Source organism: Tursiops truncatus, chromosome 5 (assembly GCF_011762595.2).
Source record: "Tursiops truncatus isolate mTurTru1 chromosome 5, mTurTru1.mat.Y, whole genome shotgun sequence".
NCBI classification, from domain to species: Eukaryota; Metazoa; Chordata; class Mammalia; order Artiodactyla; family Delphinidae; genus Tursiops; species Tursiops truncatus.
Window position 1 is genome coordinate 114,898,027 of NC_047038.1, and position 25,610 is coordinate 114,923,636.

General features: G+C 41.0%; 1 protein-coding gene across 1 annotated transcript in view; it reads left to right on the forward strand.

Annotated features, from left to right (window-relative positions):
• Positions 1–1,449: 1,449 nt before the first annotated feature.
• INPP4B (inositol polyphosphate-4-phosphatase type II B) overlaps positions 1,450–25,610 on the forward strand; it is a 717,274-nt gene continuing 693,113 nt past the window's right edge. The window contains exon 1 of the mRNA XM_073805532.1: positions 1,450–1,623. The gene's annotated coding sequence lies outside the window, so the exon portion shown is untranslated. The remainder of the gene's footprint in view (positions 1,624–25,610) is intronic.

The following is a 25,610-nucleotide window of genomic DNA, read 5'->3' on the forward strand; positions in this document are numbered from 1 at the left end:
AAAACAAAAAACCCAAACACCGAAGTCTCTGCTCTCATCGATAAAGCTTATAACCTAGTGGCAGTTAAATGCTTGCAGAGTGAAGGGATGCCTAGATGCAGGGAGCGACAGCAGGGGTGAGAGCTGGGGGCAGCTCCAACTGCCCACTCTGTGTAACTGTAAGTACTGACTTACCCAAATCGACTTCACCATCCCAACTTTGGGAGTCCCGTCTCCGCGGAGCAAACTGTAACCCGCGTGTACTAGCATTCTCACTCTTATTTAAACTGTAAATTTAAAGTGCCCGGAGGGAGGGGAAAGGCTGAGGGTGCCTGCCTGGACTGGCGCTCGCCCGGCCTTCCCAGCATCCCCATGACCTTTGAGCCGCTCAGTGGAAACCTCCCCAAGAGAACCACCAGGTGGCACCTGTCAGGCGCAGATAGGGAGAGTCATTCTCCCTACACCCCAGCCAACCGGAATAGCCAGGCTGTGCGCCTTCGCCAGTGGGCTTGTTGGCGAGGCAGAGGGGGAGTGTTAGCCTCGGTTCAGACTGCGCGATTACGTACCCTGTTTTCCCCACACCCCAAACACGCAGAGTGTAGACTTGTCCCCACGCGCCCGGGCTGCCAAAGGGGCATCATACGCTTGTTGGGAGCGGCTCGGCCTCAGTCACCGCGCCGCGACTTGGGGGCTGGAGGTGGGTGGCCGTGGGCTGCGCCACGTTGGAAGCCTCCCCAGTGCCCAGGTCTCCTCCGCCCGACCTCATCCCGGGCCAAGGCGGAGGAGTGGCACGAGAGACGGGACCCAGGGCGGTGGCAGGCAGAAGTCCGGTGACGCGGGACACCGCCTCCCCCTCTCCCCCCTCCACCTCCCGGGTCTGAGCCCGGGTCCGGGGCGCCTCCTCCCGCCGGTTAAAAACCGTGTGGTTTCCGCGGCCCCGGCCGCAGCCTGGCGGCCTCGGGTCACCTCTCCCCACCGCTCCGCAGCGGCGCTCCCAGCAGCCCAGGCTGGGGACCGTCCCCGTTGGCAGAGGGGCCCAGCAGAAGGTCGGGGTGCGGGGTGGCCGCACCCGGAGCAAGCTTGTTGGGGTCATTTCGGTTTGGGCGGCCGGGTCACCAACTCCACTCCATCGGTAGCGGAAAGCGAGCTGCGCCAGTTGCGCGACGGTCGCTGCCGTCGCCGCCTCTATTCGGCCGCCGGTGACATTGGGAGGAGACCGCTGGTAACGGGCGGAGGAGGAGGAGGAAGAGGAGCAGAGAAGGGTGGCGTGGGGGGACAGAAAGTAGCGATTATGCCAGGGGGCGTGTGAGCAGCCGGAGAGGCGGCCGCGCCGGTGACAAGTTCTCCGGGGCGCGCGCGGCGGGGCGGGGAGCGAGCGGGGAACGAGCGGTGAGCGCGGCGAGCGCCGGGAGCCGGAGGGAGGCGCGGGAGCCTCGGGGAGCCGCCTCCAGCGCCCCGCGCCCTGCGCCGCCGCCGCGCCGCCGGCTCGTCTCCTCCGGGTTCCCAGCCCCGGGTGCTGAGGCTCCGGTCTATAAATAGCAGGTTACAGCTCCCGCTGGCGCGCACAAGCTCACCCGCGAACGCCGGAAAGTCAGGCTCAAAGTGCTGCTGCCGCTGCCGCCCCCTACTCCGCCTCCGGGAGAGGTAATTACCCGCCGGGGCTCCGAGGGCTCGGCGGGGGCTTCGGCAGGGTGGCCTGGGGGACGGTGGGGGACTCGCGAGGCGTTCGAGCGGGTCTGAGAGCGCGGGGGCGGGCGGGGGGGGCGGGGAGCCGGTCTGTTTGGCATCAAGTTTCTCAGCCTGGCGGCCCCGATAGCCCCATGCAGCCCTCGCTCCTGAGAGGTGTGGTGTGCTGTCTCTCCCGGGCTGCCGGGGTTCCCCTGACACCCGTGGACCCTCTGGCCGGGCGCCCCTTGGCCGGGCCGCGCGCGGGTTCAGGTTCACCGTCACCCTCGCCCCCTCACGCTCACTCTGTGGGCCCCGCGTAACTCTGAGCTCTGGCCTCACTGACCTTACAAGGCGGCGCCCGCCCACCCTCGCGGTCCTTTTGGAGAGGCTGCGGTGGCCCGGGGGACTCGCTCTCCACCGCCTCCCGGCCGCTAACCTGCCGCCGCCGCCCGCCTCGGGAGAAGTCGTCTTCGAGGCGAGCGGGTGGGGGTGGGGTGGGAGTAAGGGAGATTGATACTGGGGTCTCCGTTGCCCCATGGTTCGGTGTTTCTAAGGAGCCCCCTCTCCATGGCCACCCCCAGCCCGCTCCCGGCAACTCATTCCGGCAGAGAAGCCCGGTGCGTCTCTTCCTGGCCACCGAGCACCTCTTGTCCTGCCCCAGAGAGGTCTCATTTTTAAAGGGGTTCGACAGCGAGGGGCCGTGGCTGGAGGGCGGTGGGGGGCCGTGGTCGTGGGGCTGGCGTGGGGAAGTCATTGTTTGGCGTCTGACAGCTGCGCTGCAGGGTCTGCGAGCTCTCTGGCACCTTTGGCAGGGAGGGCCCAGGCCGGGGATGTTAGGAGCCAGGGGCTGGTTCCTGAATGGACTTTGAGGCTTGTAGCTGGGACTAAGATCGGGATGCTGGAGCCCCACGTATCTGCTTTTGCCCCTCCCTATGCCTCTGAACTCGCCTCTCTTTTGGGGCTTGGTGTCTGCCCCTACACGGTGGAGAGGCACCGGCAGTTTCTGTTTGGGGACAAGAGGTTTATAAAGGTGAGGATGTGCATATTGCTTAGGTTGCTGCTGCTGCCGCCCCAAACTTACTGGAAAAACCCGAGAGGGTGTTTTCTATTACTCTTGTTTTAATGATGCAGATTAACTTTGCCTGTCTCCCCCCCAATCCCCTCCGCCCGGAACGAGGTTTCTTCCCTCTTTCTGAGGTGTGTTATTTGAGGTGTTTACATTTTATGACTCCAGGTGTTACATTTTACATATCTCCTTCCTCTCAGTGTGACAGAACGTGTTTGTAAAGGTGTGGCGCTATAAAATAAGTGAAAGCCTGGAAGACAGAGGGTAGATTGTCTTCTTCCCCTCGAGACGGGCGCTAGACAGCCCATTGGTGTAGGTGTAGGACTACGTTTCCAAGACCTTGGCTTGTCATAGGAGTTTTCTTAAGGGTTCTGGACCAGCAGTAGTAGTAATCTGACGATGCTAAGGCAGCATATAAGGTGCAAGGAACCACCGACAGGGCAGCTGGCTAGTGCAAGAAGTTGAGTAAAAAGAGGACTGGGTAAGTGGGCACTGTCTCACTTAATAGACAAAGAAACGCATGATCTTGTGTTCCTTTGTGATATACCCCAGTAGAGCATTGATGTGAAATCAGAGTAAATGATCAATGGCTTTGTAATACGTACTTGACCGTTAAAAATTGAACCTCTTGGATTTGTAGTAACGTAAAACGCGACGGCAATGGAATGCTTTTCCAATGTATTTCTCTAAAATGTGATTTAGAACATTGTCCTTGAAAGGTTATGGGAGTCTAGATCCTCAGTGTCTTTCAGAAACTTATGTGCTGCTTGAAATACTGCTCTTATTTTTGAAGAATATTCTCTGTGATTAGGCAAATCAACATTTGTGTTAAATTAATGACCAGTTAGGATGTACATATTTATAACGGTGTTTTGTTTTTGATCCGTTGATAAAGTATAAGAAAAACCAGATAGACCAAGTTTACTCTTGTTCCTCCAGCTGTTTAAAGAAGCACATGGTCAAAGTTATAGGCAGAAAGTACTTTCCAAATGTTGGGTTTGAGCTTCACTTTGGGGATGCAAATTGACTGAATGACTTCATTCCCCGTAAGATTTTTGTCAAAATACTCATAACACAGACTCATCAGTTAAATTTGATTATAAAATAATGCTATTATATTTGAGTGTTGTGAAATGGAAAACTCATTAAGCTTAGGGAAAAGCCAGATATTTGTTCTAAATTGTGCAGATTGAAAGCAGTTCATTTCCTTTCTGAGACCTGGGAGTTTCTTCTAGTACAAGTAATATTAATTCGCACATGGGTGACAGAGGCTACTTTCACTACTTTGAGGCAAAACCCAAGAGGGCAGTTCTCCTAAAGACAAAGAAAAAAGTGCAAACTGATCTCATATCTCTTAGCAACTGAACAGATGTCAGTTGTCAGGTAATACCTGACATCTGAGAATACAAAGTTAAAAAAGTTATGAAATAATTAGCGAGCAAAATGCTTACTGAATATCTGTTACATTTTCTTATTTCATAGTGCACAGACCCCGCCAGTACTAATATTAGAAATACAAATATCATAATTTTTGTAATCTGTGTGGAATAAATTCTTGTCTTTCATAACCATGGGGATTTTAATTGCTAGAAATGTGCTGTTTTAAATAATCTCAAGTTTAATGTTAATTTGAAAGCTGTATCTGTCTCTTCTGTATTCTGTACCTTAATTTTTCAATGTGTTCTATCTGTCTTTCTAAAGCCCTAGGGAATGTGCTTCATAGCCACTTTGTTACTACTTTTTAATATTGAGTTAGAAATCTTTGATCATAAAGCTCTTTAGGATACACAAATATACGTACTTTCGTATTCAGGCTAAGAAGTGAGGTTATTAGACAAATAATTTCAGTTTAAACATTTATTTTTAGATAAATCCGAATGATAATGCCATGATTGCATTTTAGTGTGCAAGATGTACATAGCTTTTGTTTTCCAAAACTTTAAATGCAGTATGTATTGATACCTAGAAACGCATTAAGATATGGGAGAAAATGTTAAGGAATCTTGAGAGTCCCAGGCATTATTATCATTTGAATCAAGCCTTGTTAGTTCACTTACTTTATATGTTTTCATGACCTTGTCGACCAGTAGGAGCATTTGAAAAGGCTTATGAAGTATTATTATTATAATTATCTCACTTGTATACCTGCAACTGCTGTGGGATTTTTCTTATATAAGGGACAGTTGTAACCACTATCTTATGTCCTAGAAGTATCTTGTTAGTACATGGTATAGCATAAGGCCAGTGGAATATCTAAGAGCTGCAACTTCAGACTTTGTTTTTCCAATTGACTTTGTAATTTTATCGAACACTGATAGATGTAATCCTAACACAGTGTGAAGAATTGGATTTCAATGTAATATGTGTTCTTAAATCATGTTTTCCAAACTGAGTTTCTTACATTGCAATATTTTGAGTAAGTTCTGTCTTCTGCATTGGCAGCCATGCCAACTAGGTGTCCTAATTGTGTGGAGAGGCCTCAAAATAGCTCTATGCAGAGCTAAGTGGAATAGACTTGGCAGTATTCATTTGGTTAAGCTGATTAAAGGAAGTAGTGAGAAGTTGTCTAGATCATGTGGCTGTGATCAGAGATTCCTTTGGGAATTATCCAAATTAATGATTTCAAGGGGATGGAGGCAACAGTTCCCTCAAAGGTGAACTCCCTCCTTCTCCCCCTCCCTCCCTCCCTCCCTCCCACCCTCCCTTCCTCCCTTCCTCCCTCCCTTCCTTCCTTCCTTTCCTTCCATCGATTTGTATCTTACCTATCTTTCTTTTTCTACCTGCCTTTCTGGTTGTTAAAATGAAGCACTGCAACAGGCTTGATGTAGAAATTACTGAGCTATGTGCTCTATTTTCGACATTGCAAAGGATGGAGAGAAGTTTGTGGGATATACAGGCGGCCTTAATACTCACTCTGAATTTGAATTATCGGAGTAATAACAACAATGAAAAATGTCTTCCAAGAGCAACATAAAATGTAGTTCTTTAAAATTTCCATATATGAGTTGTTTTAATATATCATGTATTTATAAATTATAAGTACTTTAAAAGGAGAAACAGATTTTTATGTGTCTCAAAACGGAGTGTGATTTTTAAAAAGTTAAGCAGCAATGATTTAAAGGGAATCCTCTGAGCATTTTTCATTATAACAAACTTAATTGACAGAAATATGAGTCTTTCACCTTGCACCTTAGTTCTTAAAATAGGTAGCTACAGTGCATTAAGTAGACCAAACTGGGGGCTACCACTGTAGAATACAGTGAAGCAAATAAAATGCACTCCCTTACCCATAGCAAAGTTCTCTATAGCAACCCTTTCTTTAATCCAGTCTTTCAAACCTTTCTCATTTCATTTTCTTGGGGCTTTACTCTTCTAGCCAAAAGATCAGAGATGAGCCTGAGCAATTAGCACAACCAAACCACAAAAATTATTCACCGCTGGGAAAATAAAGTAGAACTAAAAACCCGTGACATCTTAAATTGAAGTAATAACCTGTAGATGAGGGGAGATTATAGCTATGACCTTAAGAAAGCTTGAAAGTATCCTTAGTGATTATTTAACATCCTACAAAGCCCTTTTGAACATTTTCATATACCAAACTTGCTAGGTAACCACATATTCCACTTGGAGCACTGGCGTATATCACATTCATAATAGAATATGCTCCATACTTGCTGCACAGTATTAAAAAAAATCACCCTTTAAAAAAATTTCATGTCTTCATTAACAAAACCCATCACTTTTTATATTTACTAATCTAATCAGACCTTTTTTACCTAAATTTATGAGGCAGGGATGATTTTATGGGATGTGTAATTTCATTTCTCCCTAATAGCTTTCTTCTCTTGAAGCAGTTATGAATAAATATGTTCCAGAGCTATCTTTTTGGATAAATTTGCTTGAAAATACAGCGTTTCCACTTTCCTGAAGGCGTCCATTGTGCATTTGGAGTGAAAGAGACAGCACTAGGTGGCAGTGTGCAATGCTTAGTAGCCTTGGGTCTTTTCAATTGCAATATATTCATTATTAAAGCTATTCTTTTGCACAGAATTTATTTATGTCACGGGTGAGCTAATGAAATTAAAATCAACAGGCAGCTAAATCCTTAGTATATGTAGAAGACCTATTGTTTGTAATACTTTAAAGATTTAATTGTAATATTTAACACACACTGATTTTTTTTTTTTTTAATGTTATTTATTTATTTATTTTTGGCTGTGTTGGGTCTTCGTTTCTGTGCGAGGGCTTTCTGTAGTTGCGGCGAGCGGGGGCCACTCTTCATCGCTGTGCGCGGGCCTCTCACTATCGCGGCCTCTCTTGTTGTGGAGCACAAGCTCCAGACGCGCAGGTTCGGTAGTTGTGGCTCACGGGCCCAGCCGCTCCACGGCATGTGGGATCTTCCCAGACCAGGGCTCGAACCCGTGTCCCCTGCATCGGCAGGCAGATTCTCAACCACTGCACCACCAGGGAAGCCCCAACATGCTCTGCTTTTATGTGGGGTCTGCTCATGTGAGAAATTCTTAGCAATTAATTCAACTAAACGTGCCAGAATTCTGCTTATGACTGGGTAAGAAAAAGGTAAAGACAAAATTAAGTGAACATGTTAGAACTCCTCCCCACCCCATAGTCTTTCTAAAACAGACATTGTATTAACCATTTGCATTTTAATCCTAATCCTCTCATTACACAGGCTGAGCAAATTCTTTTTGCTAGGTGTTGAAGGCTATTATTCTTAATTTTTCCTCTATCTTATAGCCCTTGGGACAATGCAAAAAAAGAAAAAAAAGTGCAGGTTGTCTCCCTGACACTTCAGCAGTTCCCTAATGTCCTCTGTAATAGTGATGGTCTGGCCATCACAGTGACCAAATTGGATTAGCCGCGTAGCACTGTAATTTACTTTATTGTGACAACTGAGATTTATACAAACCATTTCTTCTTGGTTTATCTGGATGTCAGCATCCCTTTCTTTGGCTGAATGACTAAATCATGGGCCATGGCAGAATTAAAATTTATTCCATCCTCCGTGCACCAGAATGGGTCCCATGCATTGTGTAGCCACCTGATTGGAACCTCCTCAAGATCAACATGGTAGGTGTTTCAAACCATGTTCACTGGATGGGGCAGTTGTGGGAATGGAAGCCAAGGGAAAAATTAATCAACATAAGTTGGCATAATTAAGAAATACACTTCTTTTAAAAGACTTTTTAGTACTATGTAAAATTTTAAACATAATAAAAAATAGTACAGTGAACTCTTGTGTTCCCACCAGCCAACTTTAGTTAATTGTCAAATCATGGCCATTCTTGTTTCATCCTCAATCTCACTTGCTTTTCCCCTTTCTGCAGTTTTGGGAAGCAAATCCTAGAAATTATATCAAAGGAAATATACTTGTGAAGCAGTTATTTATAAAAATAGGTATCATATGAAGGGCAATTAAAAAGATTACTAAAGTAAGAACACTACATATTTCAACTAAAAAATTAGGAATCTTAGCATTAGTTAAATTATGCACAAATTATGAATGTTTCTGGAAAATATGGCAGACTATATAATTAAGGAATCGATTTCAACTTAGGTTCTATGTCGTATTTTTTTAATCAACAAAAGTGTGCAGTAATGTTCCTTGAACATGGTAGGTAGTACATGCTTGATAAACCAATGACTGCATTAGGTTTCTTAGACTAAAACAAATACTGACTGTCTGCATACCTCGTCACTACAGTTCTCTTATGTAACATTTTACTTCTAAAGCGGCAGACATTGTAGACAACAGCAGCCCCTTGGCATGCGAGAATTTAGTTTGCATGAGTCAAGATTTTACCAGCTGTCTTAAATTACTTACACGTAGTAATCTATAATTTTGCTGAAGTGTGAATTTAAATCACACAGTCCTGGAAACTGGCCCTGCAGTGAATGAGCCCAGCCAGTGGCCCAGTGGTCATACCTCCAGGTGATTTTATGCTCTAGGTAACATAGCACTTCACTTTCTAGAGCTAGTTATCCCTGGTGAGTGTGTTTGAGAATTTGGCAATCTGAGAAATCGTTTGGTCCTCCCCTTTGAAAATGTCATGAATCTCCTAAAATATACCTGTTAGATTTTGTGTTGAGTTGAAATTTTAAATGAGTAGGATTTTTTCAGATTTCAAAAAATTGACAGTAACCGTTGTGTATAAATCATTATGATATCATGTGTCTAAGAGAAAATATAATTCCATGGTAGGGAAAACACGTATTTTGTATCCAAAGGGTTTAAGCCATGCCATACTTTTCATATGTAAAAATTATATAGGGAACACAGGCCCTGTATAATTTTCTTAATACTAGACACATAATTTTTTTCACTTTTTTGAAATTTACTATAATGTTTTCTTTCCTGGGCTGTGTTTTAAAGACTGCCTCCCAATTTATTCATGCTATTCATATTCCGATTTCTCACTTTATATTTTGGGTGGGAGTGAAGAATGGTACATACTCAGAATAGTGTAACAAGAAATAATTGAGCCAGTTGGCTTCCAGTTGATTTTTTTTTCTACTCATTTTTTTTTCCAGATTATAAATGTAATAGATCTCCATTGAAAAAATTTTGGCAAGTAGAGAAAAGTCTAAAGAGGCAGAAAAAATCATCCAAGGATGTATTTTTAGTGTTTTATCATATTTCTTTCTAGAATCCTGTGATTCTTTCTAAATTTTGTGATTCTTCTACAAAAGTTGAGATCATAGTACGTGCATGCATGTGTGTGTGTGTGCGCGAAAATGTCTTGATGTTTTTTCCACTTAGAATTCTGTTGTTCAGTTCAGTTTAGAATTTGATTGAGCACCTACTATGTGCCAGGTACTATGCTAAACTCTTTTCTGGTTTACAGCAATGAATAAAAAAGAAAATCGCTTTTCCTGTGCTTGTAAACGCTGCTCTAACCTTTTCTTTTCTTTTTTTGTTTTTAATTGCCATCTGGTAGTTAGGCATACAAATCATTATCATTTGTTTAGCCATCCTTGCAACTTTGACTTTTTGGGCGTTTTTTTTGGCATTTTTCTCCTGTTAACATACTGTGATGAATCTTTTCTGTATGACCTCATTTTCTAATATCCCTTGTCTATCATTTTTACTATTAGGAATGATTCCTAGAAATAGGATTCTGGATAAAAAGTATAAACCTTTAAAAATTTCCTTATACAAATTGCCAAACTGCTTTTTAGAAAGACTGCACCCATTTTCATTCTCCCTGGAAGTACATAAGTCAAATCTCCATCCTCACCAGCACTGAGGGATATGATTATTTTTTATTAAGTTTGTTAATTGGAATGAGGAAGATGATTTTAACAACATCAACCACAACAAGAAAACTTATTGTGCACCTCATGCAGCCCATTCATCAAGCAAGACCTTTATCTATATTATCTCATTTAAACTTTGCAACAACTGTAGGAGGAGGACAATGTTACCATCCCATTTTAAAGGTTAGGAAAGTTATATTTTGAGAGGTTAAGTGGCTACCCCAAAGTCACACAGCTGGTAAGTGGTCGAATTGGGTCTTGGACCAAGACTGATTTTACTGGAAAGTCTAGGCTTTAAAGTACTGCATTCTTCTACTATTGTTTTTTTGTTTTGTTTTGTTTTGTTTTGTTTTTGCAGTACGCGGGCCTCTCACTGCTGTGGCCTCTCCCGTTGCGGAGCACAGGCTCCGGACGCGCGGCCACGGCTTATGGGCCTAGCCGCTCCACGGCATGTGGGATCTTCCCGGACCGGGGCACGAACCCGTGTCGCCTGCATTGGCAGGCGGACTCTCAACCACTACGCCACCAGGGAAGCCCTCTACTATTGTTTTATTAAGTGAGCCTGAACATTTTGTTGTTGTTGTTTCAAAACTCCAAATTTTTAAATTTGATTTATTTATATATATTTATTTTAATTGAATTATACTTGATTTACACTGTGTTAGTTTCAGGTTATGGCAAAGTGCTTCAGTTATACATATACATATATATATATATTCTTTTTCAGATTCTTTTCCATTATAGGTTATTACAAGATATTGAATAATGTTTCCTGTGCTATTGACTAGGTCCTTGACATTTGAGGCTGAACATTTTTGAAATGCTTATTTTCATTGGTACTTTATTTTAAATATTAATTTATATTTTTAGCTTTTTTGCATATTGGGACCTTGGTTTTCTTTTCATCAATTTTAGTGTCCTTTATGATACTGTCTTTTTGTCATTTATGTTATCTGTATTGCTTTTCTTTCTTTTAACATATGAAAGTTGAAAATGTGTGGGTTGTTAAGTTGAACGTCATATTTCTCCCATTTTTTTTTTTTGCTTAGATAATACTTTCTCATTTATAAAACAGATTAGCATTTACCTAAATTATTCTTCCCCTAAAACAATTTACCATCTAATTCTTTAATGATTTTTTTTATCACTTTTCCACCCAATGTTGTTTTGGTGTATGGTGTGAGATAAGAATTAAATTAATTTCCCTCCTAATAACATTTTTCTGCAGCAGTTTTTGAATAATGCATCCATTTCCCACTTATTTGTGATTCTATCACATCATGTTATCTAATTCTAGAGGTAAACACACACACACACACACACACACACACACACACACACACACACACTCCCACATAGTGGGTTTCTGGTTCTGGTATACTTACTTCATTCTAGTGTTCTGTCAGTATTTTTATTAATATTACACAGGTTTAGATGTTGTTATTTGCTTAATACCTGGTAGTATTGATACTCTCGTTTATTTTTCTGTAGCTTTTAAGACATTCTCACTGCTATTTCTTCTGGACTCTTTCTAGAATAACTTGGAAAAGTTACCCCCACATATTTTTAGATTTTAATTGAAATTTGAGTGTATAAATGGAATTGAGGAGAATTGGCAACTTAATGGGATTTAGTCTTCTTGTAAGCAACCTGGTGTGCCTCTCAGTACAGTTTTGATTTGGAGGGTTTTTCATGCTATATGTAAGAGCTTGTTTTAGACATCAGTCATTCTAAGTATTTTCCTTTTTCAGGATTCATTCTTCAAACTGACCAGGGAATTAGGCAGCATGCCCCACGCACCATGGGCCCACCTTAGCTTTGCCCATTCCTGTTCATGTGTTTGGCTTAATGGCATCTCACTGTCCAGGAAAGGGAGGGGCCCACGAGGCTCGAAAGCCTCTCTTTCCCGTTATTGGTCCACAGCCTTGCTCTAAACATATGTTTATTTAAAATTATTTTACTTAAATTAGCCTAAGAAGATACATTCAGTATAAATATTTAAAATATCAAAATGTGAGTTCTACTTCTTCAACAGCTCACCAAGGAAGTATCATAAAATTGTCCCAAAATTTGTAATACCTGTAACTCAAAAAAATATAATCTGGCAAACATTGCTCAGTTTGATATTTGGTTTCCAGTTGTCACATCTGGTGAAAGTACCTCGAAGATCATCAGTTTGGGCCCATTACAATGGAGCGGCAGTGTTGGGTCACTAGCCTGAAGCTATAGCTCATTTGTTTGGATCTGTGCTCCAGTTATAGAGCTTTTAAAAAAATGAATATCCAGAAAGAGTTTTGTACACACAATTTATGTCTTTTTAAAATGCTACAATAGCTATGTGCTCCATCTCTCTTCCATTGACCCTGGTGTCAATGGAAAAATAAAACAATTTGCTTATTGGAATCATGCAGAAGAGAAAGCCTTGCTTTTATGAACATGAGTCCTCCAGGTTTTCTTGAAGCTGAGACTTGTTTAGCTCAGGCTAATGGACCCCGTATCTGCTGGTGCCCTGTCTCAGGAAGCTGCAGATAGACAAGTGGGAGAAATATTGTGTGTGTGTAGGCATCTTCAGGCCTGCCCATGCATACCCCCAATTCAGTTATATTATTTTCAATGGCAGTTCTTCTGCATAGTGGAACTTGGCATGTAAGTTACATTCAAGTTACAAACATCAGATTGTGGTAAGAACCACGTTCATCTCTCTGTTTAAAACTGTGAGGACTTCCCCATGGATGGGTCACTAAGTCAGATCCTACTAACATCCACTTTCCATTTCATAGACTAGATCATTGAGCTCAACAAGTGAAAGCAAGTGAAAAGCTTATAATTTGCTTCTGTTAAGACTTTCTAATTTCCATGCTTAGGTTTCTGTATTTCTTTTCAGTTGAATGCTTGAAGCAACAATGCACTAGCAGTGATGAAAATCCTCTCAAAGCCTCAGGAGAGTTTTTCTCCCACTGGTTTACATTTCCCTGTCAAAATTTCTCAGGTAATGTGATACTGAGAAAGAGTGCGTGAGAGAGAAGAAGATCAACCATCATAGACAGGGCAGGACAAAGACATTGCAATGGGGTCGTAAATCATATGACACTTATCTTGGGATTCTAACCCATACAGATCTATATCTCCATAGTGTTTTCTGCATCCAGCACATAAACACTAATTGTAATTTTAAAAATGATTTAAAAAATCACTGAAAAATACTGTCTTAGTTCAAGAAGGCACCTCTAGTTTAACTGTTTCCCTGCACCATTTTAGGATGACCAAGGTTTTATTTATTTATTTGATTGAAGTATAGTTGATTTACAATGTTGTGTTAGTTTTTGCTGTACAGTAAGTGACTCAGGTATACATATATATATATATATATTCTTTTTAAAATATTCTTTTCCATTATGGTTTATCATAGGGTTTTGAATATAGTTCCCTGTGCTGTACTGTAGGACCTTGTTGTTTATCCATTCTATATATGATAGCTTACATCTGCTAACCCTGAACTCCCACTCCATCTCTCCCCTAACCCCCTCCCCCTTGGCAACCTGTTCTCTGTGAGGATGACCAATGTTTTGATATGCTCAGGGATGGTGGGTTTCAGTGCTGAAACCTGGAGAGACCTGGGCAAATGGGCTGGTTGGTCACCTTATCATCACAAACACGTTTAAAAAGTATAGAGAGATTAACAGGTAGAAGTTTTCAAATAATCTATTGTGCTCAGTAGAAAGGAGAGAGAGTTTTTGGTATGTGAAAGTGCTACTTGAACATTCTATGAATAATAATCACCCCAGGATGATACAAAATCTGGACTCAGGTTCTTTTCTGGCAGAAACTGGATATTTTTTATTTATGTACTTATTTATTCATAATTTATTCCCTGCACATTTCCAAAAATGATTTGAGATGGTTTACAGTAAAACAACATATAAAGATACTGAGTTTTTACAGCAGTTCAATACTAATGCAAACGATATATTTTGGAGCTTGACTAAAAGTACCACGCCTTAAAAATGAAATTTGATATTATGAATACTAACCAGTACGAGATCTGAGGTACTCTAGGTAGAAACACATATGGGGACTTTTAAAAATCACTACCCAAATCCCATGATTTTGGATAAAAATGTAGCAATTTTTTGAGCAATGATTTGATGTATAAGGTTCCCACCACACAGTCTGGGTGAGCTATTGTGGGGAGGGCCCAATAGACAAGAATTCTGAGCCCTCCAAACAGGACTGGCGGCTTTCTTTCACAGGCATGTTTTTGATTCTGTCTCCATACATTCTAGCTTTAGACACATTTGTGTTGCATTGAAAAGACGGTTGCATTTATTAAAAAGACCTACTATAAGACTTTGTTCCTCCAAATCTAGACTGTAGTGATTTGGGGAAAGTCATTGTAATCTACCTGAGCCTGTTTTCTCATCTGTTAAGTACAGATAATAATAACTATCTCAGATTTGAAGTGAGAATTAAGTGGGACTGTATACAAAAACTATAAATTACAATTTATAAAATATACTATAAAAGCATGGTATTAAATATATTGACAACCACTAACGTGATTATTATTCTGTTATAGCCTATACTCAGAATGATTATTTGGCATTCAGTTACAGCTTGACTTTAACCAAGAAAACTATATAGATTCAGTGTCCACTCTGATGAATTTTAAGCCATAGCCTCCTATCCTAATCTGTAAACTGGTTCATGAACACCCACCTTGCAAAGATGTTATGAGGATTAAATACAATAAGGGATGTGAAGCACACAGTGTCGGGCCACAGTAAGTCTTCAATGAGGAGTAAGTCTTCAAGCTATTTTATTACTGTGATTAATAGTTTTTATTTTATATGAATGAATGAGGAATTGAGATATTAGAGTTATCTGATACTGTATTTTCTAAACTTTTGACAGTAGAATTTTAAATGAAATCTAAAATCTCAGTGTAGAAAGTACACATACAAACAATGTTTTATTAGCATAGATGCATTTTGTAAGTTCACATTTTAAAAATATGCTTATTGATAAGGTCAATCAATGAAAACAAGGAGGTTCCTTTGCTGAACACAAATACGCAGACTTTGTGCTGATAGATAATATTTGAGCAATTACTTCTGCTCCATCATGAAATATATTTTTTTACTTGTTTTACTTGTTTTCTTTCCTTTTTAAAATTTGGTGTCTTTATTTGGTTTTGGTTTATTTGGTATTTTTATTTTGTGCCTTTGTTTGGTTTATACAGTTCCTTCCTCTAGATTGCAAATGTCTTTTTTTTTTGTATTTATATATATGATTTTTAAATATTTATTTATTTAAAAAATTAATATTTATTGGAGTATAGTTGCTTTACAATGTTGTGTTAGTTTCTGCTATACAGCAAAGTGAATCAGCTATACGTATACATGTATACGTATATCCCCTCTTTTTTGGATTTTCTTCCCATTAGGTCACCACAGAGCGTTGAGTAGAGTGCCCTGTGCTATATGGTAGGTTCTCATTAGTTATCTATTTTATACACAGTAGTGTATATATGTCAATCCCAATCTCCCAATTCATCCCACCCCTCCTTCCCCCCTTGGTATCCATATGCTTGTTCTCTACCTTTGTGTCTCTATTTCTGCTTTGCAAATAAGTTCATCTGTATCATTTTTCTAGATTCCACATACAAGTGATATCATACGACATTTGTTTTTCTCTTTCTGACTTACTTCACTCTGTATGACAGGCCACCCACATCTCTGCAAATGACACAGTTTTGTTCCTTTTTATGGCTGAGTAATATTCCAGTGTATATACGTACCACATCTTCTTTATCCATTCCTCTGTTGATGGATACAGATGAACTTCCATGTCCTGGCTATTGTAAATAGTGCTGCAATGAACATTGGGGTACCTGTGTCTTTTTGAATTATGGTTTTCTCTGGATATATGCCCAGGAGTGGGATTGCAGGATCATATGGTAGTTCTCTTTTTAGTTTCTTAAGGAACCTCCATACTGTTCTCCATAGTGGCTGTATCAATTTACATTACCACTAACAGTGTAAGAGGGTTCCCTTTTCTCCACATCCTCTCCAGCATTTATTAGATTGCAAATTTCTTAAGGATCTGGAGCATCTTCAGTTTTGTCTCTTGGACCCAATGGCCAGTAGAATGCATGGTCCGTGGTAGGCCTCAAAAACACTTTGTGGATGAATGAGTAATCAGCATAGTGAGGCTTACTCTACCTGAGAAAAATGATTGTGTTTTTATTGTGTGTGAGGGTATGAAAAGGACAGGAAGTGAAATATCAATTAATAACTGACTGATCTAAAAATAATGCCTTCTTGATGAAGGTCTAGAAGAACCTTAATCTATTAGTAGAGCGCTTGCTACACCAGGGAAGATTCTGGTCTTTGAAAAGTCTGTGTGTGTGTGTGTGTGTGTGTGTGTGTGTGTGTGTGTATGCATGCATATGTGTGCTCCTTCATGCATGTAGTTTTTTGAGAGTGATTGAGGGACAGAGTGGAGGACATTGGAAGGGAATGAACACTTGTGCAGGACCTGCCATGTGTCAGGCACTTGCCAAGTATGTTGCTTTGAATACGGTCTGTTCTTCTTGGGGATTTTTGCTGCATCAGAGCCTGCTGAAATGCACCCAGTGAAATGTTTATCACGCTTTGGCAGGTGGACTCTGGGAAACAGTTAGAAACTATTTGTAGAACTGTGGGGTCAACTGTTCTCTGTCTTTTTGAGGCTGAGTAATTTGTAGAGTTCTTTATCACCCTTGTCTTATCCATGAGAACCAGCAAGGAAAGGTCTAAGTAAATCAGAAAAAAATAAATCCTCATGGGAACTCACATATTTCCTCTATCCTGATAAAAATAACAATAGCTGCCATTTACTGAACACCATGAATGTTTTACTTACATTAACTCTTTTGCTCTCCACAATTATCTGAGCTAGGCACTGCCGTTACCCCCATTTTACAGGTGAGAACCGTGAGGACAGAGAGGAAATGTAATGTGCTGCAGTCTCGTATTTAGGAAATGGTAGATCCAGGATTCTGAGCAAACTCCTGAAGCACCCACCGCTCAGGGCCATACTCTTGCAATCTGACTCTTCGAATGTCAGCTGCAGAAGCTAAGAGGAAGCCTGATGTTCTTGCCAGTTCCGTGTCGGGGTTCTTCAAGTGAGCTTCACTTGATGGGAAAGGAAAATGTGCCCTTGAGGGTAGCTGGCAGCCATGGTGCCAGGGGCAAAGCGTGCTCTCTCTTTGTTGGGTCAGGAAAGGCGAAGGTGATTGTTCCAGTCCCAGAGGAGGGAGGCTGGCTAAAAACAATGTAGCTATCTGTAGGATCCTTCCCTTTGCCGTTTGTTTCTTCTAGTTGGGAAACATGGTTATTTAGTTCTAGTTGGATCCATCTGTTGAGCATATATATACACATAATATCTAGAGATGCTATGATGCTTATGAGCATAAAATTGCCCAGCGATTGGAAACCTTTAATCGTACACTTTGAACATTCTAGCCAACATTTTTGTGGCCTGAGAAATATCACAGGTGGAAGGAAACATCTGCTGTGTTTTTCATGAGAGCTGTGGAATCCAATCTGCTTCATTTACACAGTCATTTTATGTGCATTGGGCATACTTAAGAATTTTACACTGAGAACATTCCCCATGCATAGAAATAAATGTTAACCTCTGTAAAATCCACTGGTAAAAGCCATCTATAGAAGTTGGCAGCTCAAGGTATAAAAACCACTGTACAGGCTGGATTGTTTTTCCCTCCTGCTGTCTTAGAAGATATATCTTGAGCACAAAGTATATTTTATTTTTAGGAAGGATTTGTTTACGCCGTATGGTGCCAATGCTGCTAAGGTTTATTTGTGCCACGGGTACTTATCAACACTGTAAGAACAATATATTGGAAGAAAATGAGCACACCTTGGGTGACAGCTCTTCATTAAGATAAGCACGCTGTAAATCTCAGTCTATGAAGAATCTTCTATGCCTTAATGGAAGGTGGTATTGCGAGCTAGCGTTGCATGACCATTGCAGATTTGTTCGCTGGTCTCTATGGGGCGGCTCATTTGCAGATCACCCAACATAGAGGTTTAATCTTGGGAAGAAGAAGAATATGCTTTTTGAAAAACACTAGAGGAATTGGTGTTTTCAGCTTGATTGTAATTCACTGAAAGCATGAGGGGATCTGTGTGTGAACCATGTTCTTTAAATTAATGGGGATCGAGAAGTCTTTCTTCACCCTTGTGAATCCTTTTAGAAGACATTTGCAGAGAAATTACTGGAGCTGCTCCCCCGTGGGGTGATTAATGTTTTAATATGCAAAAGCAGACAACCCACAATTCCTTTGCGCCCTGGCACCCGGAGCTACACACTTTTATTGCTTTATTTTCCCCATATAGCTTGGCTGCCTGAAAACTCCTGTAGCGTCAAATAGAGCCACTAATGCCAAGTCATATCCTTGGCCTAGACTTGAGGACTCTGCTACGTGGCACCACCAAGCCGTTTGTGACCTCACTCTGGTGGAATAAATGTCTAGGTGAAGGTATTGAGATTTTCCTGCTCATCCACTTGAATTTCCTACCTACTTGATTTCCCAGCCTCAAAGTTAGGCACTGGAAAATGGTGTTAGGGGAGGGTGTGTTTTTAGGCTCTTTTACCGCTAATTTCCAGTAAAAGTCAAAGCCAACAAAAGCATGACCTTTAATAACCCACCACCTACCTACTTCACTCATGCATCTTATCACTATCCTTTCCTCCTTCCTGCTTGGATAAACTAAACCCTGCACCTCTGCAGTCAATCCTGTTTCCTTCTGGAATCTCAGGGATCTCTACATGGCCATCATTTCTTGTCTCCTGTATCTTCACTTCTCTGCTACCTTCCAATGAGCAGTGAACACACACAAGATTTTCATGTTTCACCCCTCTCTACTGCATACCCACTCCAGCTACGCTCATTTCTCTTCCAGGAGAGAGACAAGTGTCTTGGAGGAGATATTTAACGTTTCCTATACTTTCCAATTTCATTGTAGTCTGGACTTCATCCCCAAAGCTCCAGTGAAACTGCTTTGGCCAAGGTCACTTAGAGACTCTGTTATATTTCACAAGTGGTTCTCTGTCCTTGACCACTTGGCAATATCAGATCTATTCCTTTAAAAAATTCCTTCTGTTTTTCTTGATACTGAGTTCTCCTTTAATTTAATTCTTGAATATAAAATATCTTTGATTATATGTATGTATAAAATGTCTGGGACTTCCCTGGTGGTGCAGTGTTTAAGAATCCGCCTGCCAGTGCGAGGGACACAGGTTTGAGCCCTGGTCCGGGAAGATCCCACATGCTGTGGAGCAACGAAGCCCGTGTGCCACAACTACTGAGCCCACGCACCTAGAACCCATGCTCTGCAACAAAGAGAAGCCACCACAAGGAGAAGCCCATGCAGCAACGAAGAGTAGCCCCCGCTTGCCGCAACTAGAGAAAGCCCGTGCGCCGCAACTAGAGAAAGCCTGCGCACAGCAACAAAGACCCAATGCAGCCAAAAATAAAAATAAAATAAAATAAATAGTACTTAAAAAAAAGTCTGTATATTATAAGAAAAAGATAATCAGCATGCTGTACCCCTCTCTCCCAACTATATCCCTCTCTTTGATTGGAACTGCATTAAATCCTTAGGTCAACTTGGGTAGATTGGACTTCATAATATTGATTATAATCTTTGTATCCATGAACACAACGTATCTCTCTCTTCTTAAGAGTCTTTTAATACAGTTTAAACATTTGCTCCATAAATGTCCTCTACATCCTGTGTTAGTTTTATTTTTAGGTACCTCATTTTTATGGTAGTTATTTAAAGTGGTATCTCTTTTGAAATTACATTTTCTAACTATTTGTTAAGGGTGTATAGAAATATTATTGATTTTAATGTATTGATCTTATAATCAGCCACTTTACTAAACCCTTTTATTCTGACATTTTATTTTCTGCAGCTTTGCTGTTTTCTGAGTATATTTATTGCAATGAGTCCATTGCTAGTAAACGCTCTTGGTTGCGGTTTATCTTAAATTGCCTTTATTCGGGGCTTGCTATTAAATAATAGCACTATATAATTCCAAACCGACAGTTTTCCTCTCAGCACTTTGAAGATATTGTTCCACAGTTTTCTGGCTTCTATTGTTACGATCGAGAATTTTGCTGTCAGTCTAATTGCCATTTCTTTGTAGTGATCTAGCTTTCCTTTCTGATTAGGGTAAGGGGGAACCACAAGGAAGAATGTAGAAGCTCAGGAATGACAGCCACAGGGCTGTTGGAGAGGCAGAGGTTACTGGAAACTGGTAGAAGAGAGGGTTGTGTAGTACAGGAGCGGTAACCCTCTGTCAAGAGGTACAGCCAGTTTTGGGGGCCTCCCAGGGAAAGAGCCAACGCCAAGAACACTTGTACTCATTCCCCCTCCTCCCTCTGGTCTCCTGCCTGTGCTCTACATTAACTAAACCCAAGAAGAAGCCAAGGGCCATGGTAGGATTAACATGATGATAAATACAGGTCAGATAAATATAGGGGGCAGAGAGCTTGGTGGAAGAGGGTGGAGAGTGTGCTTCTGGAGGGTTCAACATGAGATATTTAGCCCATTGTATTTACTTTTCTCCTCACATCTGTCTAGTCATTTTCGATCATTTTTGTTGCTTTCTCAAATTTCAATCCCATCTTTTATTTCTTTAGGCATCTCATGCATAGTTGTTTATACTAGATCTGTTAGGTCTGGTATTTTGAGGTTCTATAGTTTTTGGTATTTCTGCTGACTCTTTTTTCTTGAGTTTATGTTCATTTTTAAAGTGAGCACATTTTGGCTAAAAATCTTTGTCATTCTTACGGAACCTGAGTAGAGGATCTTTTCTCCAAAGAGGAGTTGCATTTATTTCTGCAAGATACCATGGACCTCCACAGCCTACTCTATGAGCATGTCCTTTAAACCTCAGACTCTTGTGAAAGAATAATTATAAATACAGTTTTTCCGAGAAGAATATCCTTTTTTATTTTTATTTATTTATTTTTTTCTTCTGCTCAGAGCTGTGATTGAGGCAGATTTGCTCACCTCTTCCCTTTGTTGATGTGTGGAAGTTTTCCAGCCCATCATTTACAGAGAATTGCAGTTCTGTGTGGGGCTCAGGGTCATCCTCCACCTAGGATGCAGGTCCAAGGCCTTAACACCTGTTTCCTATACCACGACCTTGGATTTTCCAAGGTCTAGTTCCCAGGTGTTAACATCTGTCCTATCCCTTCTTGGTTTATTGCTTGTTTTAATTTGCCATTGAGGGCTTTCCTTTAATTTCTTGTGGACTCAGTATTGTAACTATCATTGCAGTTTATCTGACATCTAGGACTTTGGTGTGAAAGGAGATTTTCACTTCTCCTGGGTTTTTTTTTACTTCTTGTCTTGCCTTGTCATCCTTCCCAGTGTCATGTCCTTGCCTGTCCTTTAAACTCGAGGTACTTCAGAGTTCTGTCCAATTCTCTCTTCCCGTATCATCGTACATTTATGAATCAATTATTACTTTGATTCACAAGCTATTGTAATCTCTATGTGGGCAGGGATTGTGTAGATGTTTTTCACCAGTATCTCCCTAGTGTTTAGCATAATATGTAGCACAGTAGTAAGTGTCCGGGTTCATATTTGTTGAATGAATGAGTGAATGGAAGAACCATTAATGTGGTCTCACTAGAGGATGATTAGTTTGTTGTACTGTTGGTGGGAGGGGTTGGAAAAGTAAGGGTACTATAATGGATAAATACCTTCATTTTACTTCCGTTTCTTAAAGTTTGCACTTCTCTTGAGGAAATATATCTTGCCTTTGGATTTGCCTCTACCTTCATGCTGCAGGCAATGTTGAGTATTTTTACCCCTCCCTTAAATATATGTTTGTCCCTAATATACGTGGACATGTAGAACTCTAAACAGCTTTAGTCAGTAATGGGCTTTTTCCATCTGCTGAGGGGGATGTTATTACATCTAATGAATAGTAACAAATTATTATTGGCCTTTTTTCCAATTACTGTGAGGACCTTCTAGTTTGCCTGTGACTTTATTACATTTGATGATTGGGCTTGAAGACTTCTCTTCATGTGGAGCAGATAAAATGGCCTTCACTTCTGCTAATATTCAGAGCAGACAACACCTGAATGTATGGAAAAGCGCTTTAAGTGCAGAGAGGTAGCAGGCTAGGGTGAAATCTGTCTTTATCAATGTTGCACGGCTTTTATGCTAACAGCATGGGACTGGGTTGTGTCTATAAGATCCTTCCCACAGAGAAAAGTATGGAGAACAAGCTCCTGCTGGGTAGAGGCAAACCAAAGACTGACCCTTGACCTAAAGAGCTTCTGGTTTTTCCAAACAAGCGGTGACTGACCTTGAAAGCAAGTGACTATTAGAAGCAGTGACACAGGACCTGATTTGTGTTCTACAGCGAGCCTTGAAAACGGTGGTGGGGATGATGACTTTGGGAGTCATAGATCCTACAGAAAGGTACCGATAGGTCTGTGGACAAAGAGATGCTGCTACAGATTTCAGGAGCTGCAAAGATAAAGCTATTTCAACAACAGTGACAAGCTTCCAGGAGCTTTTAAAGATGAAAATGGTCATTGTACTTTATCTTGGCTATTTTGGAGAGCTTGCTGGGTTATTCATTTTTCCTGTATGTCAGAAGCTAGAGAGTTGAGTTTGTGAAGACTGTAGTGGAGAGAGCTCTTGGCAAACTGAATAGAAACACAGGCTTAGCTGGCTGAGAGTTTCCCCAGAGAAACCACATTTGAAAAGAACAGTATTAAAGATGAGGACACTGCAAACAAAATATCACAGAGTTAGAGCCTGTTCAGGAGAACAGATACTGTGCAATTTTAAGAGATGAGAGTGGGAAAGGGTTTCCGTTTGTTTTGTTTGTGTTTCAGCTTCAGAAAACAATTTAGCATTAGGAGAATGGAAAGGGGGATGGGGCTCAGGCTGGACTAGGAGAGAGGGCCTTGGGAACCGTAGGCAAAATCTCCAGGAGCAAACCCGAAGGACATCAACTTCTCAGGTAAAATGCCGGAAGCCGTGCTGTTCATTCTCTTGTGGCATTGTCCTGATGTATAAGAATATTCAAAATGAAAAATTCATTTTATGGAATTCAAGGGCCTATGAGCCTCATTCCCCTGCAGCCAAATACATTTATGAACTTAATCAACTAAATTTAGGGAGAGAATTTTACCATCCTGAAATTTTGGCTGGGAGACCTGGAAAGAGAAAAAAAAAGTGTGGTAATTGTTTCTCATACATACGTAGATTTCACAGATGAATTTGTTAACTTTCATTCCAGCTACTTGGATTGAAATGGTATTTGAGCCTGTTAATGGAAAATAGGCCACATAATCAAATTAAAAAGGAAGCTTAGTGTCTAGAAACAGGGTACATAAACAAAGCAACTGAAAAGAGGCTGTTATTTTCCACATCTGTAAAAACAAGAGCTTGAGCAAAGGGTCAGCTTGAGCATTATACAGCTCTGAGAATCTACGGTGTGCATTTTACTTCCTGTTTCTTCTTTGCTGTGCCCGACACTACCGGCAAGCAAGACAACTTGATCTTTCCCAAACATACCCCCTGCTTGTTCCTCCTTCCTCCTTTCAGAGCGCTCTTCCTTCCCACTTCTGTCTCTCAAAATTCTACTCGTATGTTAAGGTCCAACCCAGGTCATTTGTCACTCTTGCACAAAGCTGTCCCCTGTTTCTAGCTGAAAGTGACCTCTAGGCGCTGTGCCCCAAAGCACTCGTGGTTCTGCTATCATACTTTTCACATACTTCTTTGTATTATGCTTATTTGTTTTCATGCCCATCGACTAGATTATAAACTTCTTGAGGTCAGGGATTCCACTGTTAGATTCTCAATAATATACAGCATCGTGCTTTGCACATAACAGGCATTTTCTCTTTATACATTGTAAGTCGAGTAAGAAAACAATTTGCTGGTAGGTTAAAGTCAACTAGATAAAGTTACAGTAAAATCTTCAACTGACGTAATGCATTTAGTGAAATAATCAAATTTTATGATCTAGAGTCTAAAACAAGTAAATGGGAACTTTTTTTGACATCTCTATTTCCAGATGAGAAGTTGGATTATCAGTACTCACATTAAAGTAATTCTAGTAACCATATCCCCTCTTGGAAAAGTGCTAAGTCTTCTAGAAGTCAGAAGAAAGAAAATAAGGTATCACAGTCACAAAATGCAAATAACTCGCCCTTTAATATATGTCAAAAGGAACATGGCTCCTAGGAAAGTCTGACAGGAACTTTAGCTCATCAAAGAGACTAGCACACAAATCCAAGGTTGCAGTGCTATTACACAAAATTGCCATTGTTTTTCCCCCTCTGGTATATTTCCTAGCTTTAAATTCTCTGAAATGAAATGGAGATGACTTAAGAAAGTCGTCAACACTTTGTCAAGAAATCTGTCTCCAAACCCAAACACAAAGCTATCCATTTCAAACTCTTTCTAATTTATGTCATTAAAATTAAGGTATAATTTTTTTTTGGTTCTGAACTTTTTCCTTTAAACAAGGAAAGGATCCTACTTAAAAAAAATTGTTTGCATTGTCAACTGAAAAAAATGCACAAAGTGAGAGTTGTGCATTCAGTTTTATTTGGGGCAAAATGAAGACTATAGCCCAGGAGACAGCCTCTCAGATAGCTCTGAGGAACTGCTCGGAGGAGGTGGGAGGCAGGTCAGTATATATGCGATTTTGGTGAAGGGGGATACGTGTCATCAAGCACACATTTTGGCAGAAGGTTACTGCTGGTCACAAGAAGGTTGCTGCTAGCCACGAGGAGCAGATGTCTCTGTTAATGATTTTAGTGCTTTTCTAGATATGAGTCTATGCAAGGAATTGGGCTCATAAACTCTTCTCCTGAAAGTAACTATCTGAAGGCCTGTTTTTCCCAGAACACAGAGTGCCTCGTTCCTGATCTCTGCCCTGAACTCCTTTCAGGGTGTGTTGAAGGTCAGCGCCTGCAGTGGCTAGTGTCTTCATTCTTAAAGAACCAGACGGCGAGTGACAATTTTTCGTTGGCAGTATTTAGTTGAATAATGTTGAGGTGATCAAACTATCTTTTTGAGAGGCAGGCGTTGAAACTCTATATCTGAATAAAGGACTGGGGAAAATGAATTAGTGTGAGATTGCCATGACAGTTCATAACCAAAGAAATTTACTCTTCTGATATTGTGTAGAAAAAGCTTTTGGATTGTGTCTTTGGAGGTGCTGATTCACACCAGAGAAACTATAGCTCTTGGATTTGGAGTTAGGGTTAATTCTGAATTTCGAAGTAACCACTTATTTAATTGATTAGGTTCAAGACAACACTTAACAACCAACTGCTTTAGCCTGTTCTAGGGTCTATTAAGGCCAAGAGGGTTTAGAGGAAGGAAAAGGTGGTTTAGGGTAAGAGCCCAGAGGACTGTCTGCTCCTGCCTGGTGCAGCGTTTGCTTTCTCATTGGAAACTTTCAGAGAAGGGGACAGCTTTTATCCTAAAGCCCTGTCAGTCCAAATGAAACAACCCAAAGTCTATTGTGTCCCCAAGGCAGAATAGACATTTGTGAATTAGTG